Genomic DNA, 14,849 nt, shown 5'->3' on the forward strand with positions numbered 1-14,849 from the left:
TGATAAGCGACAACTCGGGTTCCAGTCACATTGTTAATGACATCAAAATACACTGGCTGTTCAATGCGGATAGGCACCAGCTTGCATGACCTATATCCAGATTGCGAATTTGAGGAAACTACGACTGTCTCAGCAGTAGCTCATAGATATAAGCTTTAACAATTGACACAAAGAAAATTAGTCCGATAACTTCTGATCTACAAAGAGCAGCCTAAACTTTTACCATTTGTGGATGAAACGGCTTTATGTGGACAAATTTAGAGTTGAAAAGTCCCCCAAAACGATAATTATCTCTGTTCACCTGCCCAGACTACCAGAAATGGGCTTCCTCAGAGAACCATGTTTTCTTGTGTCCAATTCCTCAGTATCGATGAGGTCCAGTATCCCATTGGCAAAGTACCATCATTGAGTGATAGCAGTATTTGGGATTAATTGTAAAGTTTGGATCTTGTAAGGACAAAGTTCGCTATCTGTCCTCATTATCTTGACGGCAAAGCTTTGAAAGATATCCATTTGACTTACCAGATTATGAATGGAAGTGTTTGGTTCTTCTGCTATAATATCACTTGATGCATAAATCACTTCTTTTCGTCTAACAGTTACCTTTGCGCCAACTTATGCCTTTAGATAATCTGTCATGCAACCAAACGTTTCAAATTTACTTATAAGATCTCTTACCATTGTTCTAGAATGCATAGTCGAATTTTGAATTTTGCAGACCACTTTCGTAACGACAGTGTTGCATTTCCACCATATAAATACCAATTTTTAACAATAAATGCATGATCTTAGGTTGAATACGGTACTTTGGGAGACGTTTTCAAAATGACATCGAACAGATGCGAAACAAATTCCTTTTATGCTCTCTGCCACTACACGAGCTTATAGCGCTATATAGTGAGACTCAAAGATTATTTTGAGTATCAAGTTGCAGGTTCATTAAAAGACACCCTGTAGATTCATAAGCATTATAATAGTGTTTACAACTATTTATCACTTTTTCTTTTAACTGATAATAATGTTTTCTTCTATTCCGTTCTGGATCATCTACATTTAGTTCATTTTACAAGACAAATTTTTTTTCTGAGATTAGAAATTTTATATAATTTGTTAGTGAAATTTTTGAGAATTCTGAGTTCGTCAGTCCAAAATTTAAAATCATATGGCCTCCTTTTAGTCTTTTTCTTGAAAGACCATTCACCACTTCCATAAAATCCTCAAAATTGGCATCAGTTGACACAGTTTCATCAATTGACTGACGTCCAAAGCCCCCCATTGTTTTATTTTGTCCACTACCGTAGAAGAAATTACTATTAAGTCAATACAAATCTTTTTCAAATCATAATTTTAAAAAATAGAACCATGCTCCTTTATATTGCAAATAATTAAATTATTCATTCGAAAAACACAAGAAAATTTCTTCTCTTAAAATCTTCGATATTATAACCCGAAGCTTTGGAACGCCAGTTAAAAATTATCTGTGATTAAATTAAAATTTCAGTTAAAATCATAAGTTAAAAATCGTCTACATTATCATGAGGTAGGAAGTAGACACTACTACTGTTTAAGATAAAAATTTTCAAATGTAATTCCACAAAAATAATAAGATCAGCTTTAAATTTCGTGTAAACTTTAAGACCAGAGTTAAAGGTAACTGTTACAGATTTATATGTTTTAGAGTCCAAATTTTTTCTCTTGGGGCACTGGTTCAAAGTTTCCCCTTTAATCATATATGACTCCTGCAGGGTAATGAAATCGAATCCAATGACTGCCTGAAAAGGAATTAGGTTTGCAACATGAGAGGAATGATTTAAGATTTTTAATTGGCTGCAATTGTCACAAATACAATTGTTCCTATCCTTACAATCCTTGGCCATATGGTCAAAGGCCGCATAGGCCCTGCCTGTACTGCTTAATGCCTATAAATCCTATGGAGCGAATTCTACTCTATTCGAAGCAGAGATCCTATTTCAGCATAATTAATTAAATATAGTTAATTGGCTGTAATAACCCAGTCACTCGTGATTATAAAGTGCTTGATCTTTTTAATTCGTACCTGAATCGAAAATTCTGTTTTAATTATTGGCTACTTGAATTACAGAAAAAAGCAATTCTTTGGCAAGAGATTCTCTAAGAATTCGCCTGTTTCCGTTTTCTTGTGGAGGTTGTAAATTATTATCTGAAGCCTAAGTCTTTGTGTTTTTGTTGTTTCAATTTTTTCTTATATGTCCTGGATGCACTCAAGAAGTAACTTAACAGCTATATAGTCAGTGTAATTAGCTGTTATAATTTTTATCCTTCCTCCATGCATTCTATCAATCTTTCTAATAGTGATTGAATTCCCCCTTAATTACCAGAGCTCTAGTTACCAAATTTTTATGAGTGACAGTCACTGTTTTCGTTATTTAAATATCTAAGAAGCAACAAACAAAAATTCCTCTTTGGAGAAATTTTGATGTCAGGGTGAGTTTGAGTGAATTTGACAAAAGTATAAAAAAATCGTTATGACTTTACTTCTGTAAATGGATAAATTGCGGTATTTGTTCTAAATTAAAGCAAAATTATCAGTAAGCATTATAGTTTCAATCTCATTCATACAGCTAGCAGAACTGATAAATCTAACAGCAAAAATCAGTCGTAGAGGGGGCCCCATCGATTATACACGTGGAACCCCAAAATTTAGCTAAACTCAGATTAACTAACGTTGTCTCATTCGCTACAATTTACCAATGTAACTCAAGACAAGGAATTACACAAAAAAGCTAAATATCATGCGACATAATGTAACATATGCTAATTAATTATGCTTATACCTATGAGCCCTGACCACCTGATATCGCCCCGTTCGACAGGGGCTTGATTTAGGCTCTTTGGGACGGTTAAATAAGTTTAAGGGGTGAAAGGTATTTCTCGACGAGCGCTCATTTTAACTCATTTAACCGCCCCAAAGCTCCTGTGTCAGGCCCCTAACGAACAGGACGATATCGGGCGGTCAGGGCTCATAGGATTATACCGTAGTAAGAACGAAACTTTCTTTCTTTAGAAACAGAATTAAGTATTATTAAAAGAATTAGAAGCAAATGAATGTATGCGATCTATGGAACAATATTAGATTTATATTTAAACAGCAACACAAAGAGTAACCCTATTTTTGCTTTATATTACAGCAATTCTGTTAACTTCATATGATCTAAATGTTTAAAATCATTTTAAATTGTAATTGAAAAAAAATCAAAAACTTTTTATCTATATTTTACCTTAACATTATCGAAACTAGATGTCAGAATTGTGCTTACACATCTGTTATCTTATCTTGATTTCTGAACCAGCACTTAAAATACATCTACTAAGCAAAGTGTGTTCTAAAGCTGGCTGCGATATTCTTAAGCAAACAGTAGCACAGCAGTTTTATTGTGAATTGAAAACCAGGCCACTTAAAAACACAATTCTAGGGGGGAAATCCATTCCAGTTCTTCAAATCATGTGCATTTGGAAATAAATGATAAGGTATCATTTGTATGACAGCTTCTGAATTCATTGTTAACTTAAATCATCTAGGGAAAAACGCTCTTATATTAAATTATAAAATTCTTCTTCCACTTTCTGCACAGGATATATTGTATAATTAAAACAATTATATTATTAATTCTGACTTGATTTCAAAATCAGAAGAAATCAACTGTTAAAAAATTTTACATCGTATCATTTTCCTTTTTTTAATTTATGAAAGTAATCTTAAACTATTAATTTGCTTTATGTTCTGAAGATTACTATAAGCCGAAATGAAAAAATAATTTAAATGATTCTTCCGTTTAGAGTAGGTGTAGTTCAAATATAAGCATTACAAAACTGTAACGCCTAACAACTTTTTTTTTTTTTTTTGAGATTGTAAATTAGATAACTATCATTTATTTTGCACGTTACTTTTAAATTTAGCATCAACAATTAATATTTATTTATTTTAGTTTCTTATTTTTTTTAATCTTAAAAAACATTATTAAAAGATTGGAAAATTTTAAAAAAACATTGTGTTTTTGGTAGAATTATTTTCCTTATATTCAATGGACAATTATCTGAGAAGTAGTTTCACAGCTATAGGAGTTATTTAATTAGAGCAAAATAAAAGAACATAATTACTTAAATTATATAATTAATTACTTAAATTATATAATTAATTACATATAATTAAGATAAATAAAGGAACATAATTACTTAAATTATATAATTAATTACATATAATTAAGATAAATAAAGGAACATAATTACTTAAATTATATAATTAATTACATAATTACTCAGATCAATACTCATAAAAAAATGTTAAAAAATACAATTCAATAGATTTATCCTTTTTGCATTTGCTAATTTACTGTTTTTGCAGAAAATCAAATTCTCTTCTACGTTAATTTGTTTGAAATCGAAGGAGAATTTAGATTCACTTTCCAGCGTTGCATTTTTTAAAACTTGACTCGCTATTGCTGAAATCATTGGTAATGTTAATGAAATCGATGTCTTAAGAATTTAAGAACATATAAATAATTTTACAGTTGTCTCTTTAAAAATAATAAAAATATGTTTCAAATGTTATTCGTTAACTGTGACTGAATAATCGTTAAAATGAAAGAATTCTTTTATTAGATATTTAGTAATTACTAAATGATTTAACATGTATGTATGTGTTTATTACAGGAATAAATTGCCTACAGAAAAAAACAAAATTCATCTTTAAAATCTTTTTTTGATTATTTAAGAAAAATCAAAACAGAACAAGAATTGTAAAGCATATCAAACGTATACATTATTGTAAATTAATTGATTTATGAAAACGCAAAACAAAAAGTAATATAAATAATATTTCTAGTAAAATTGTTTTTAAATAATTATTCTTTACAAAAATTAAAAATATATCAAAACCTGAATATGAACTTTCAACATTAAAAATTATAATAAAATTAATCTGTAAAGTGCTTAAGGCGTGGATAAATTAAATGATTTAGAATGATGCCAATGAAATAAAACTTTTTTCAGTTATTGCATGCTCATGAAGGATTATTGATTTTACAACAGGCAAATTATCTTAAGACAAAACAGAAAAATGAATTAAAATTCATTTTTCTGTTCAATTTCATGAAAAATGAATTTTAATTCATTTTTCATAAAATTGAAAAATTTATCATTTATGTAATAAGGAGTCAGTCGAAGCAAACATTCTGAGATATTGCAGTTTTCACAAATAATGACAAAGAGAAAAAAAATACTGGCTCTATGCTTTAAAAAATTATAATTGGGTTATAAGCAATATAGCGTACCACTGACTGGAATTAATCAGTATCTCTAATCATAAATGGCACTGTGTTTTTACTTGGCTCAATTTTCAATAGTTTACTCTAAGTTCGTAAAATTAGGATTGGTTACATATATGTCAAGTTAATATTCGATTATGCTTTTTTATTTTTATTTATAGCATAAAATTTTCTTGTAAAAAATTTTTCTTCATGTATATATAATATAAGACCTGCAATGAATGATTAATTTTTTCAGCCACAATCGGACAAATAAATGAATAATACAGAAAATAATTGAAAAAATTTTTGAAATAAAATATTTACTAAAAATTTATGAATCTAAAACTGTAATAGTTTAATTGAAATTTCTTTACTGGAAGCATATACGAGAAAGTGAAAGAAACAGGCAATGAAGTTTAACAGGTATAGAACAAAATTTTTGTAATTTCAGCGTGAAAGAAAACTCTGTCTAAATGTGAAAACCAATCAAAGTATAAATCCCAAGTAATGCTTATATTCACCATTTTGTTAATTCCACTTGGATTTCTTACAATGGAAAGGAAAATACTTTTGAAAACTAATTTGTGATTTAATGTAGCAAAAAAATGAATATAATAGTTTATATGCAGATATAAAAATAAGGTTACTTATTAAGTTCCAGTAAGTCCCAGGATTTAAATTATTACCAAAGAAATAATACAGATTAAACTTGTTTATTTGATTATTTTTTCAAAGTAACTACCTTGTGCAACTATGTGCTTTTTCTATATCTGATACTAAGATGTAAATACCAGTCGCAATCCTCCAATGCTTTTATCGTTGAATTTATTTGGAGCTTGAGAACTTTTGCTCCTTAAACAAATTTTTCATTTGACGGAAAAAATCTCATATGGTCAGATCAGAGAGATAAAATACCTTTTATTATATAGGAATTCGATGTTTTGACAGGTATTTGACACTTCGGGGTGGATCTGTTGACGCTATACCATGAAAAAGCATTCAATACGTGCACCTCCTTGTGATAGAAAGTTTTGAATGGCTATAATCACGTGCTACATGCTTCCGCTGTGCGCATTTTATCAGATTGAAACTTGTTCCTATTAGTTTTGCATGCAATATTCTTCTCTTATTTTGTTGAAAATGGCATATTTTATATATAATTATAAAATATTTTTTTAAATTGCCGAAACTTTTTAATCATTTTTGTTTCTGTATCTTTTCCATTCTTTTCCAATAAATTTTTTAATAATTTACTCTTTCATCGCTTATGAAATTTTTTGTTAGTGAGAAATATTTTTTTATATTTAATCCAATCTTTCAGCCTATAATTCTCCTTCTTTCTACAGAAAAACCCGCATTTGAAACTTATAAAGTCTGATCATATTACAAGAAACAAGTTGTTTCAACTTTGTTTCTTTCTTAACAATGCCATTAATTTTTTTTCCATAAGCTGTTGAAGTTTTATAAACATAATCAGCATCGTTCAAAATTCTAAAAGTTTACCTTACAGAAAGTTATAAAGGAAGCAATGGCTTTTATCACTATTTTAGATATTAAACACTTTCGTGCGTGAACACTTTATCGATGTTTCTGAATACATCTTTGATTTTATTACTGGTTATAACTCAAGTTTTTAGAACAATTATTCTATTGTTATAGAGTCAAAGAAGACAAATGTGATAGCTATCTGTCAGAGCTCCGCAAAAATGTATTATCATATACTTATCAGGTCTAGTTTTAGAATAAAATATTTAATGAATGCAGTCTTCAAGTTAATAAAAAAAGGAATTTATTTATGGCTTTGCATTAATAAAAAAATAAAGAAAAACTGTATGAGACTCTAAATAATTCCTAGGTAATGCTTTAATCGCAACCTGGGACAACAGAATTTTAATTTTTCTAAATACTTGCCTTTTCTCTCCCCCCCCCTTCCCTTCCTTCATTATCGCTGATTCCAACTACTCAAACCCATATTTTTGTAGTGAATAGAGGAGAAAATTTAAAACCACTCATTTTTTGAGACATTCTAAACAAATGTACAGCAATTTGTGTGTGGGTGTTTCTTATTCAAATCTACAGTTTTTGTCCAATTTTGATGAAATGTCGCACATATGTGCGACATAACACGTTGAAAAAAATATGTATGTTTTAAGATTATTGTCGAAGTCATCATTAAAGAAGTTCCGAGCTTTTTCCTGCTATATTTTCTTAAAAATATTTTTTCTCATAAAAACTATTTTTATACCATTTTTAAAGTCAAAACATTACTGAACTAATTTCATTTGGTGCAAATTTTTTCTCTAATTTTGAATATATTTTTCAAAATTAATTTAAAATACAATTTACAACAATATTTTTTTCATTCTGAAAAATTCAAATCAGTTTCGATATTTCATCAATCACATGCTTTTCTTGATATTAAAATTATAGCCAATAATATTTTATCTGGACATTGAAGTAGGATTTTCGCTTCCGTTTTTATTAGTAATTGAATGCATTTATATATCGACACAAACTCAATAATTTACCTCTTAAACATTGCCTTTTGGGATTGCAATACCGGGATACCGAATACCGGTATTTTGAGCCATTTGTACAATTTTGAAATATCGGTATTCAACAAGTTTAAATACCGTTTTTTCGGTATTTAATAGAAATTTTTAAAATTGTCTCCATTATATGTTCAGGGATCGCCGACATAGCAAAATAGTATACATTTTGTTTTTATGTCTCCCTAATGGACGAAATTAATTAGACTGTGAATACAAAATTGCATCGTACAATCAAGAGAAGTGATAAAATACTCTTTGACAACGGATTGTAAAACCCTTCGCGCTTTTGCGCATGCGCTAGGATGGGTTCAATTCGACAAAATAGGGGTGAGAGGAAAGATGAAAGGAGTATACGTTTGCATTTAACAATGAAGACTCGCGGTGTTATGAGACTTAAACATTACAGATAATTAGTAATACAGATGGGAAAAGGTACTTATGCACAGTAATATTTCAGAGCAATTTTTATTTAATAAAAGGGACATAAACATTTAATTATGAAGAATAAACGAAAAATTTCTGTTCTTAAATAAAACTTCTAAAATTTGTTTACTTCTAATGATGGAACAATTTTTGAAATTGAGAAATCCAATCCAAAAAGCGATAATCGACTTAAACCTGCAAATTAATTTTTCAGATAGTGAATTCGACTTAATATCCAGAACTGTATCAGCTCTACTTCCAATAAAACTGGCTGTTGTGGCATTATGTCGGAGAGATTCTAATTTATTAACAGCTAATGCAATAATAAATTTTATGTTACAGTCATTGAAAGAACACACATCACTATCTGAAGAATTACATATCACATTGAAAAATCATAAAGAAGAAAGGCATACCGAAATAGAAAATGTCTTACGGTATTTATATATTTATAATGATTTTAAAAATGAAAATGAAAAAGAAAAGGGTTTAACCAATTCAAATCGGATCAAGTTTATAGTAAATTTCATTAAATTTTTTTACCCACAAACCTATCCACATTCAAAAGAATTCGGTACAGCTATCGAAGATTATGGTGACACTAATGTCGATAGTAAAAAGGAATTGTCTCTTGAACAAAAATTAGAATTAGCGATAAATAAAATAATTTCAATACAAACCAAAATACAATACAAAAATCAGCTATATCCAAAACCATCCGACGAGAAATCGATTTATTTGAAGATGAGGGATTTAGAGGTAAATACTTGGAAAAAGAATATTGCGCATTGCTAACAGTACCACCAACTAGCGTAGATGCCGAAAGAGCGTTTTCGATAGCTGGTAATTTTTGCACAAAATAACGTCCAGGCTTAATGAGAATACAACTGATGCATTATGTTTTTTAAGATCACATTTGAAAAATTTGTAATAGTATCACAGATTGAATAGTGATATTTACACTTTTTTGTGATTTAAATAAATAAGATGTTCCTTTACTTTTTTGGGATTTTTTATATACTGTTGTAATTTATGTTACAAATTACTTTTATGATATTTACACTCTCTAATAAAAATGGCAAATAAAACAAAAAAACACCTGTGTTTTCTTTCTTTTTCTAAAATTTCAACTACGGTATTAAAAACTGGTATCCCGGTATTAAGATCTAAAAAATACCGAATACCGGTATGGAACTTTTGGTCCTATATTGCAATAACTAATTGCCTTATAAAATTATTTCTTGCTTAAATGATTTTATTTTGGTTTGCATTTTTAAGTTCATTTTTATTGTAACTTATTGGCAAGTCTTTTAGACATTTATTTTAATAAAAAAAGCTTGAATTCAATGAATTAAATTTTATTTCGTTTGATATTTAAAAAAATTATTGCACTATGCTAGATTTTCATCAACGGACTTCAAATTCATGTTTCTTAAAACTCCTTTATTTCGAATAGTAACTAAAGAATTTGAGGCTCCTTTTAATTTCGGAATAATTTTAAAGTCGAAACATTCCCTAAAATTATATTCAATCACTTAATAAGCTCTAGATAAAGTAATATGCCAATGAACACGCCAGTTGCTAAAGGCGTTTAGTAAAGAATAAAAATTGTCACTATCATTTACAAACGAGTCATCTTTTGTGTTATATAAAAAAACTGAATCAATAATTAATTTGTTTTTACATTAAACTAGTGCAAAATACAAATTACAGATAGAAACGTCTAATAAGGGGCTTGAAAAACTTAAAGCTAATATGGAGTCCATTTTAATTGTGGCCCAATAGCTATTTTCTAAATCGTTAGATATAATGATATACTTCCAACGAGAAAAAATGTTTTAAATAATGTAAAGAATTAAGTGCTATGTTATTTCAATTATACTGCTGAAAAATTACGAAATATAATTTTAATACTGTCCGCTGGTCTTATTTGTGTTACTTAATTAAATAGTTTTTCAACGCACGAATATATTTACATCTTACGACCGGCTCCATAAGGAAGCAGCTTCATTTGATTAAACGATATTCTCCAAAAAATGACAGTTTAAAATAATTAAAATAACGATATTCAAAGATTTATAACTTGGTCCATTTTGGACCCAGAAGTGAGGTACTTTTAATGTTCAAGCATTAGTCGGTTGAAAATATTTTACTGAATATGACTAATAGAGCATGGAGGCAATATAAAAATTTAAATTTCGTTATTTCTCTAGCAATATGCCTATTTATTCAAATAATATTAAATATAATTTCATATGTCATTTAAAAGATTTCTTCAATGGAATTGACTAACTTTATCTAAGGTTTAAAAATTTGCTTTTGGATCGTTATTAGAATTGATGGCCTATGCAAGGAAAAAAAATATTTTAAATGGCTATTTAAGTCATGTCAAAAACAGATGTAAAGAGAGTTAATCAATGTTTTGGGAAAATCCTGGTTTCTTTTCATTTTAACTTGTTTTAATGATTTTATTTTATAAATAAAATCATTATTTTTATACTACGTTTATACTTTTAATAAAATATTTTATTTTTATCATTTTGTTATTTATTATTTTATATTTTTATTGAATCTGAAAGTACATATAGATATATATGATAAAGTGCCTTTATAAAATACTGTTTAACAAATACTACAAAAGTCGATAACTTTAAATTATTACTTATTACTGAATTCACAAAAAGAAATTAAAATCTTTTAATTGAAGATTTAAAATATGACATCAGTAGTCACAACGTATAATTTAAAACATTTTTTGAAAAAAAAAATTTAGATTATAATTAAAAATATGATACTTTTTATCTTACATGAAAGCAATCAGTCCCATGAGGGAAAAATAATTGGTAATAAATTTGAAGTAAATATAAAATAACTGAAGATGTCTGCGCTGTCTTATTGATAAGAGTTTTTTTTAACTTCTTATTTCGGTAAGTAATTCTTATCTTCACTTACACGGGAGGGGCATTTTTTTTTCTACTTTCTTCAGTTTACAAAAAGAAAAATAAATGTTATTCGTTTCGAGATAAATAAGTATCTTCCCTGCAATTATCTACATGACGGAACTTTGAATTTGTGGCATGTGACACGGTGGTCCTCTTACCCTGATACACGGTCAGTGAACCGAACTTTCTATTTAAGGCAGAACTAAACGTCTTCAAATCTTCTTCCAACCAGAAATAAGTGCAGTGAAAAAATTAATGTTACTATTGCCTTTTAGAATCTTTTTTTTTTTTTTTTTGTCTTTTAGCCTTTGACGAATTGAAGACATTCAGTGTACCGTAAATGCACCACTGCTTTCTGTGAAAAGCATGCAAACATTAAAATTATGAATGGTAACGAATGCAACCTTGAAAAAAATGCTGAATGACAAATGATTACAAGCGAAAGAAATGTCAGAGTTATGATAAACGATGCTTCATAAATATTTGTATCCATAATCTAATTCCCTCTCATCAAAATTGGGGAGCCAAACGCCATAATGGTTGAAACTGTATTAAGCAACTAACGATTCTTTACAGACAAAAAAAAAAAAAAAAAAGATCAGTTGACAGAAAAAATAGAACATAAAAACATCCATTCTAGTTAGGAATTGTTACTTCAGTCATGGCTTAAAGGTTAAAACAATGTAAATTCGTATACATAAGACCATCATCATTTTCCATTATATAATTTGTACAAATACATTTGTAAATCTCGTGCATTAATTCCAAAAAAAAAAAAAAAGTTTTTACTGTCCATGTGCAACTGAAAAGACTATTTTAATGGATGAATCATTTTAATTCCTAAAAAATTATAATTATAAAATAAAAATTCCTATAAAATAATTGCGAATTTTTAACGCTACCCAAATATCACATTAAAAGAATGACAACTTAAAAGAAACAAAATTGATGCCTTTGTCTTCTTATTATCGAGTTAGCAATTTTATGTCGGGATTTAACTGCAAATTTTAAAGCATTTTCAGGCGCTACGTGAAACACTAGTCAAGATTCAGTACAAAAAATTATCTTATGTCTATAATGAATAAATTTAGTTATCACTTACTAAGAATAATAATTCTAGTATAAAAACTTGTCTACATGTATGACTTGTTACTAGAAGGAAAAATCTATGAAAAATAAAGAAGCTTATGCCCACAAACATTAAATATTAATAATGCTGCATTTTTTATATCAATGTGGTATATTTATATCAACATGCCATTCTGAAAGAACACGAAGGCAATTTTGAGACAGATTTCGTCTTGACGAGCCGCAGTTAAATGAAGAGGATAGTATTGGAGCTGGCATCTCCTCTCTTCGGTTCCACTCCAACAGAGGATCATTTTACCCTCGAAATCGGATTAAACACGCTTTGAATTTCTCCACATAGCGGATCTTTTAATAAAATCGAGTCCCGAATCTGGAAATATCTTATTCCTAGCTCCTAGACCATTGCGACCCCCCCCCCAAAAAAAGTAAAATAAATAAACAAATTGTGTCCATAAATAAAGAAACGAAATTTTAAAAAAATAATCAAAATGAGGTAATACAGCTAAATAAGGGTAACTGCTTGAAATATAATGTAGCTGAATGTCGAACATCATGGGAAAACATTGATAATATTAAAAATTGTATTTAAAACTATTAAAATAATTAATGAATATATAGAAATAGAAGGCAAATGTGTAGTACTCGCTATTTGTCTCCAATATCTGTAGCATATAAATATATTGTATACATGATAACTAAAAAGAATTTATTGAATATCATATAAATTCCAAATTCCATTAACAGTAAACTTGGCTGCAAAGCCAAATCTAATCTGTGTCATATGCTTTCCTATTTTTGTGTGTAAGCATGTGAGTTTATTGGCAGTTTGGAGATCATTCGAATGAGAACTGACAAATTTAGTACAGATACTTTGGACTCGATCGAAGTTCTCCTTTGATAGTTTTCAGAAATGAATTTCTAAGAATTTCATGAGTAAAATTTGGAGATTATATCCAAGATTACTTTGTCTTGAAAATAATAACCATAAATAAATGAGAAATTTTTTTTTTAACTCACCTTATTATAACACAGTTTTAAAGCTTTTTAAATAGTTATTAATTTGAAAAAACGACATTATTTCTGAAACTCCTCTGTACAATGCTTACAATTTTTTTTTCATTGCATTTTCTGTCTTTTTTTTATTTTTACGTATAATGAAAATTTGTGTGTGTGTATGTGTGTGTGTGTGTGTCATTACTCACCTTACAGTTACCAAATTTGTCATATATATATACTTTGGAAATGTGCACCTCGAAGTGATTTATTTGAAATTTTTATTCGAAGTTTAATTAATTGGAAGTTAAGCGAAATTTTGATGGCTTTTTTTTTCACAATAGCATCTTAAGATATTATAATTCAAAAAGTACTTTCATATCTTAAAATGCAAAAATCTTTTCAATGATACCAATTTTTAATATATAAATTGTTCCTATTTCTAATCATTTTTTTTAATTTAAGCATATTTTCTATTAATTTACTTCTTATAAAATAAAATTTAATCTGCACAAGCACGTTACTCGTATATGGGAAAAATTAGACTTTATCAATGTATTACCATCATATTGGCAAAAGCTCAAATTAAATTAAGTGAGATCTCTCTACAAGCCAAATGTGTAATTTTTAGCATATGTTTGTAAAAAATGAAATATATTTTCTAGAAGGAAAAGTGGAAGAAAAAAGCCTCTGTGAACTTTTAAAATATCTATAGTATTAATTCAATAATTCTATAGCCTTTAAGGTAAGTTATTATTATTATTGTTATTATATATAAAGAAAAATGGTCAAAATTAGGTAAATAATACTATTTTATGTGGTTTCAGTCAATAAATGTTCTGATGAATTATTCATTATATATTTTTTTATATTTATATTTTTATATAGATCTTAGGTCATACGAATCATATTTAATAAAATATTTTTGGAACTAACATTTTACATAAAAAGGAAAATTCACTCCATATCAACTTAGTGAAATTTGGAAATTTGAATATTACTGTCTCATAAAAGTGTGTGATTTAAAACGCTCCGTTTCAGAGAAAATATGCCAATCAATTCCCGAATGCAGATTAAATTAAAATTATGAAACTGTTGATTATCCTAAAATAGTGATATTCAAAACTTCATAACTTGGTCAAATTTCGTCGCAGAAGATAAGAACTTTTTTTATAAAGTTGGAGTGTTAGGGATATTTTACCGAATACGATTCCTTAAGGCCAAAGGACAAAATAAAATTTAAGTTACATAATTTTTTCACATTTATTCACACATTTACATTTATTGACATTGTTTATACATTACATAATATGGCATTATTAAATATATTTATTGACAGAAACGAAATAAAGTATTATTTTATTTAAATCGTTTTGAATCTTTTTGAAAGTAAAAACTAAAAATGAATTTTATGATGAATCGGAGAAGTTTGTATTAAACAATTCTTTAAAATATTCCAAAAATTATTTTAAAAAATCATTCCGTTGCGCAAATAAGACTTCAGCGCTGTGCTATTCTGTTTTCTGTACTCATATTTAAAAAAAAATGATTTCAGAAATAAAGTG

This window comes from Argiope bruennichi, chromosome 2 (assembly GCF_947563725.1).
Source record: "Argiope bruennichi chromosome 2, qqArgBrue1.1, whole genome shotgun sequence".
Lineage (NCBI taxonomy): Eukaryota > Metazoa > Arthropoda > Arachnida > Araneae > Araneidae > Argiope > Argiope bruennichi.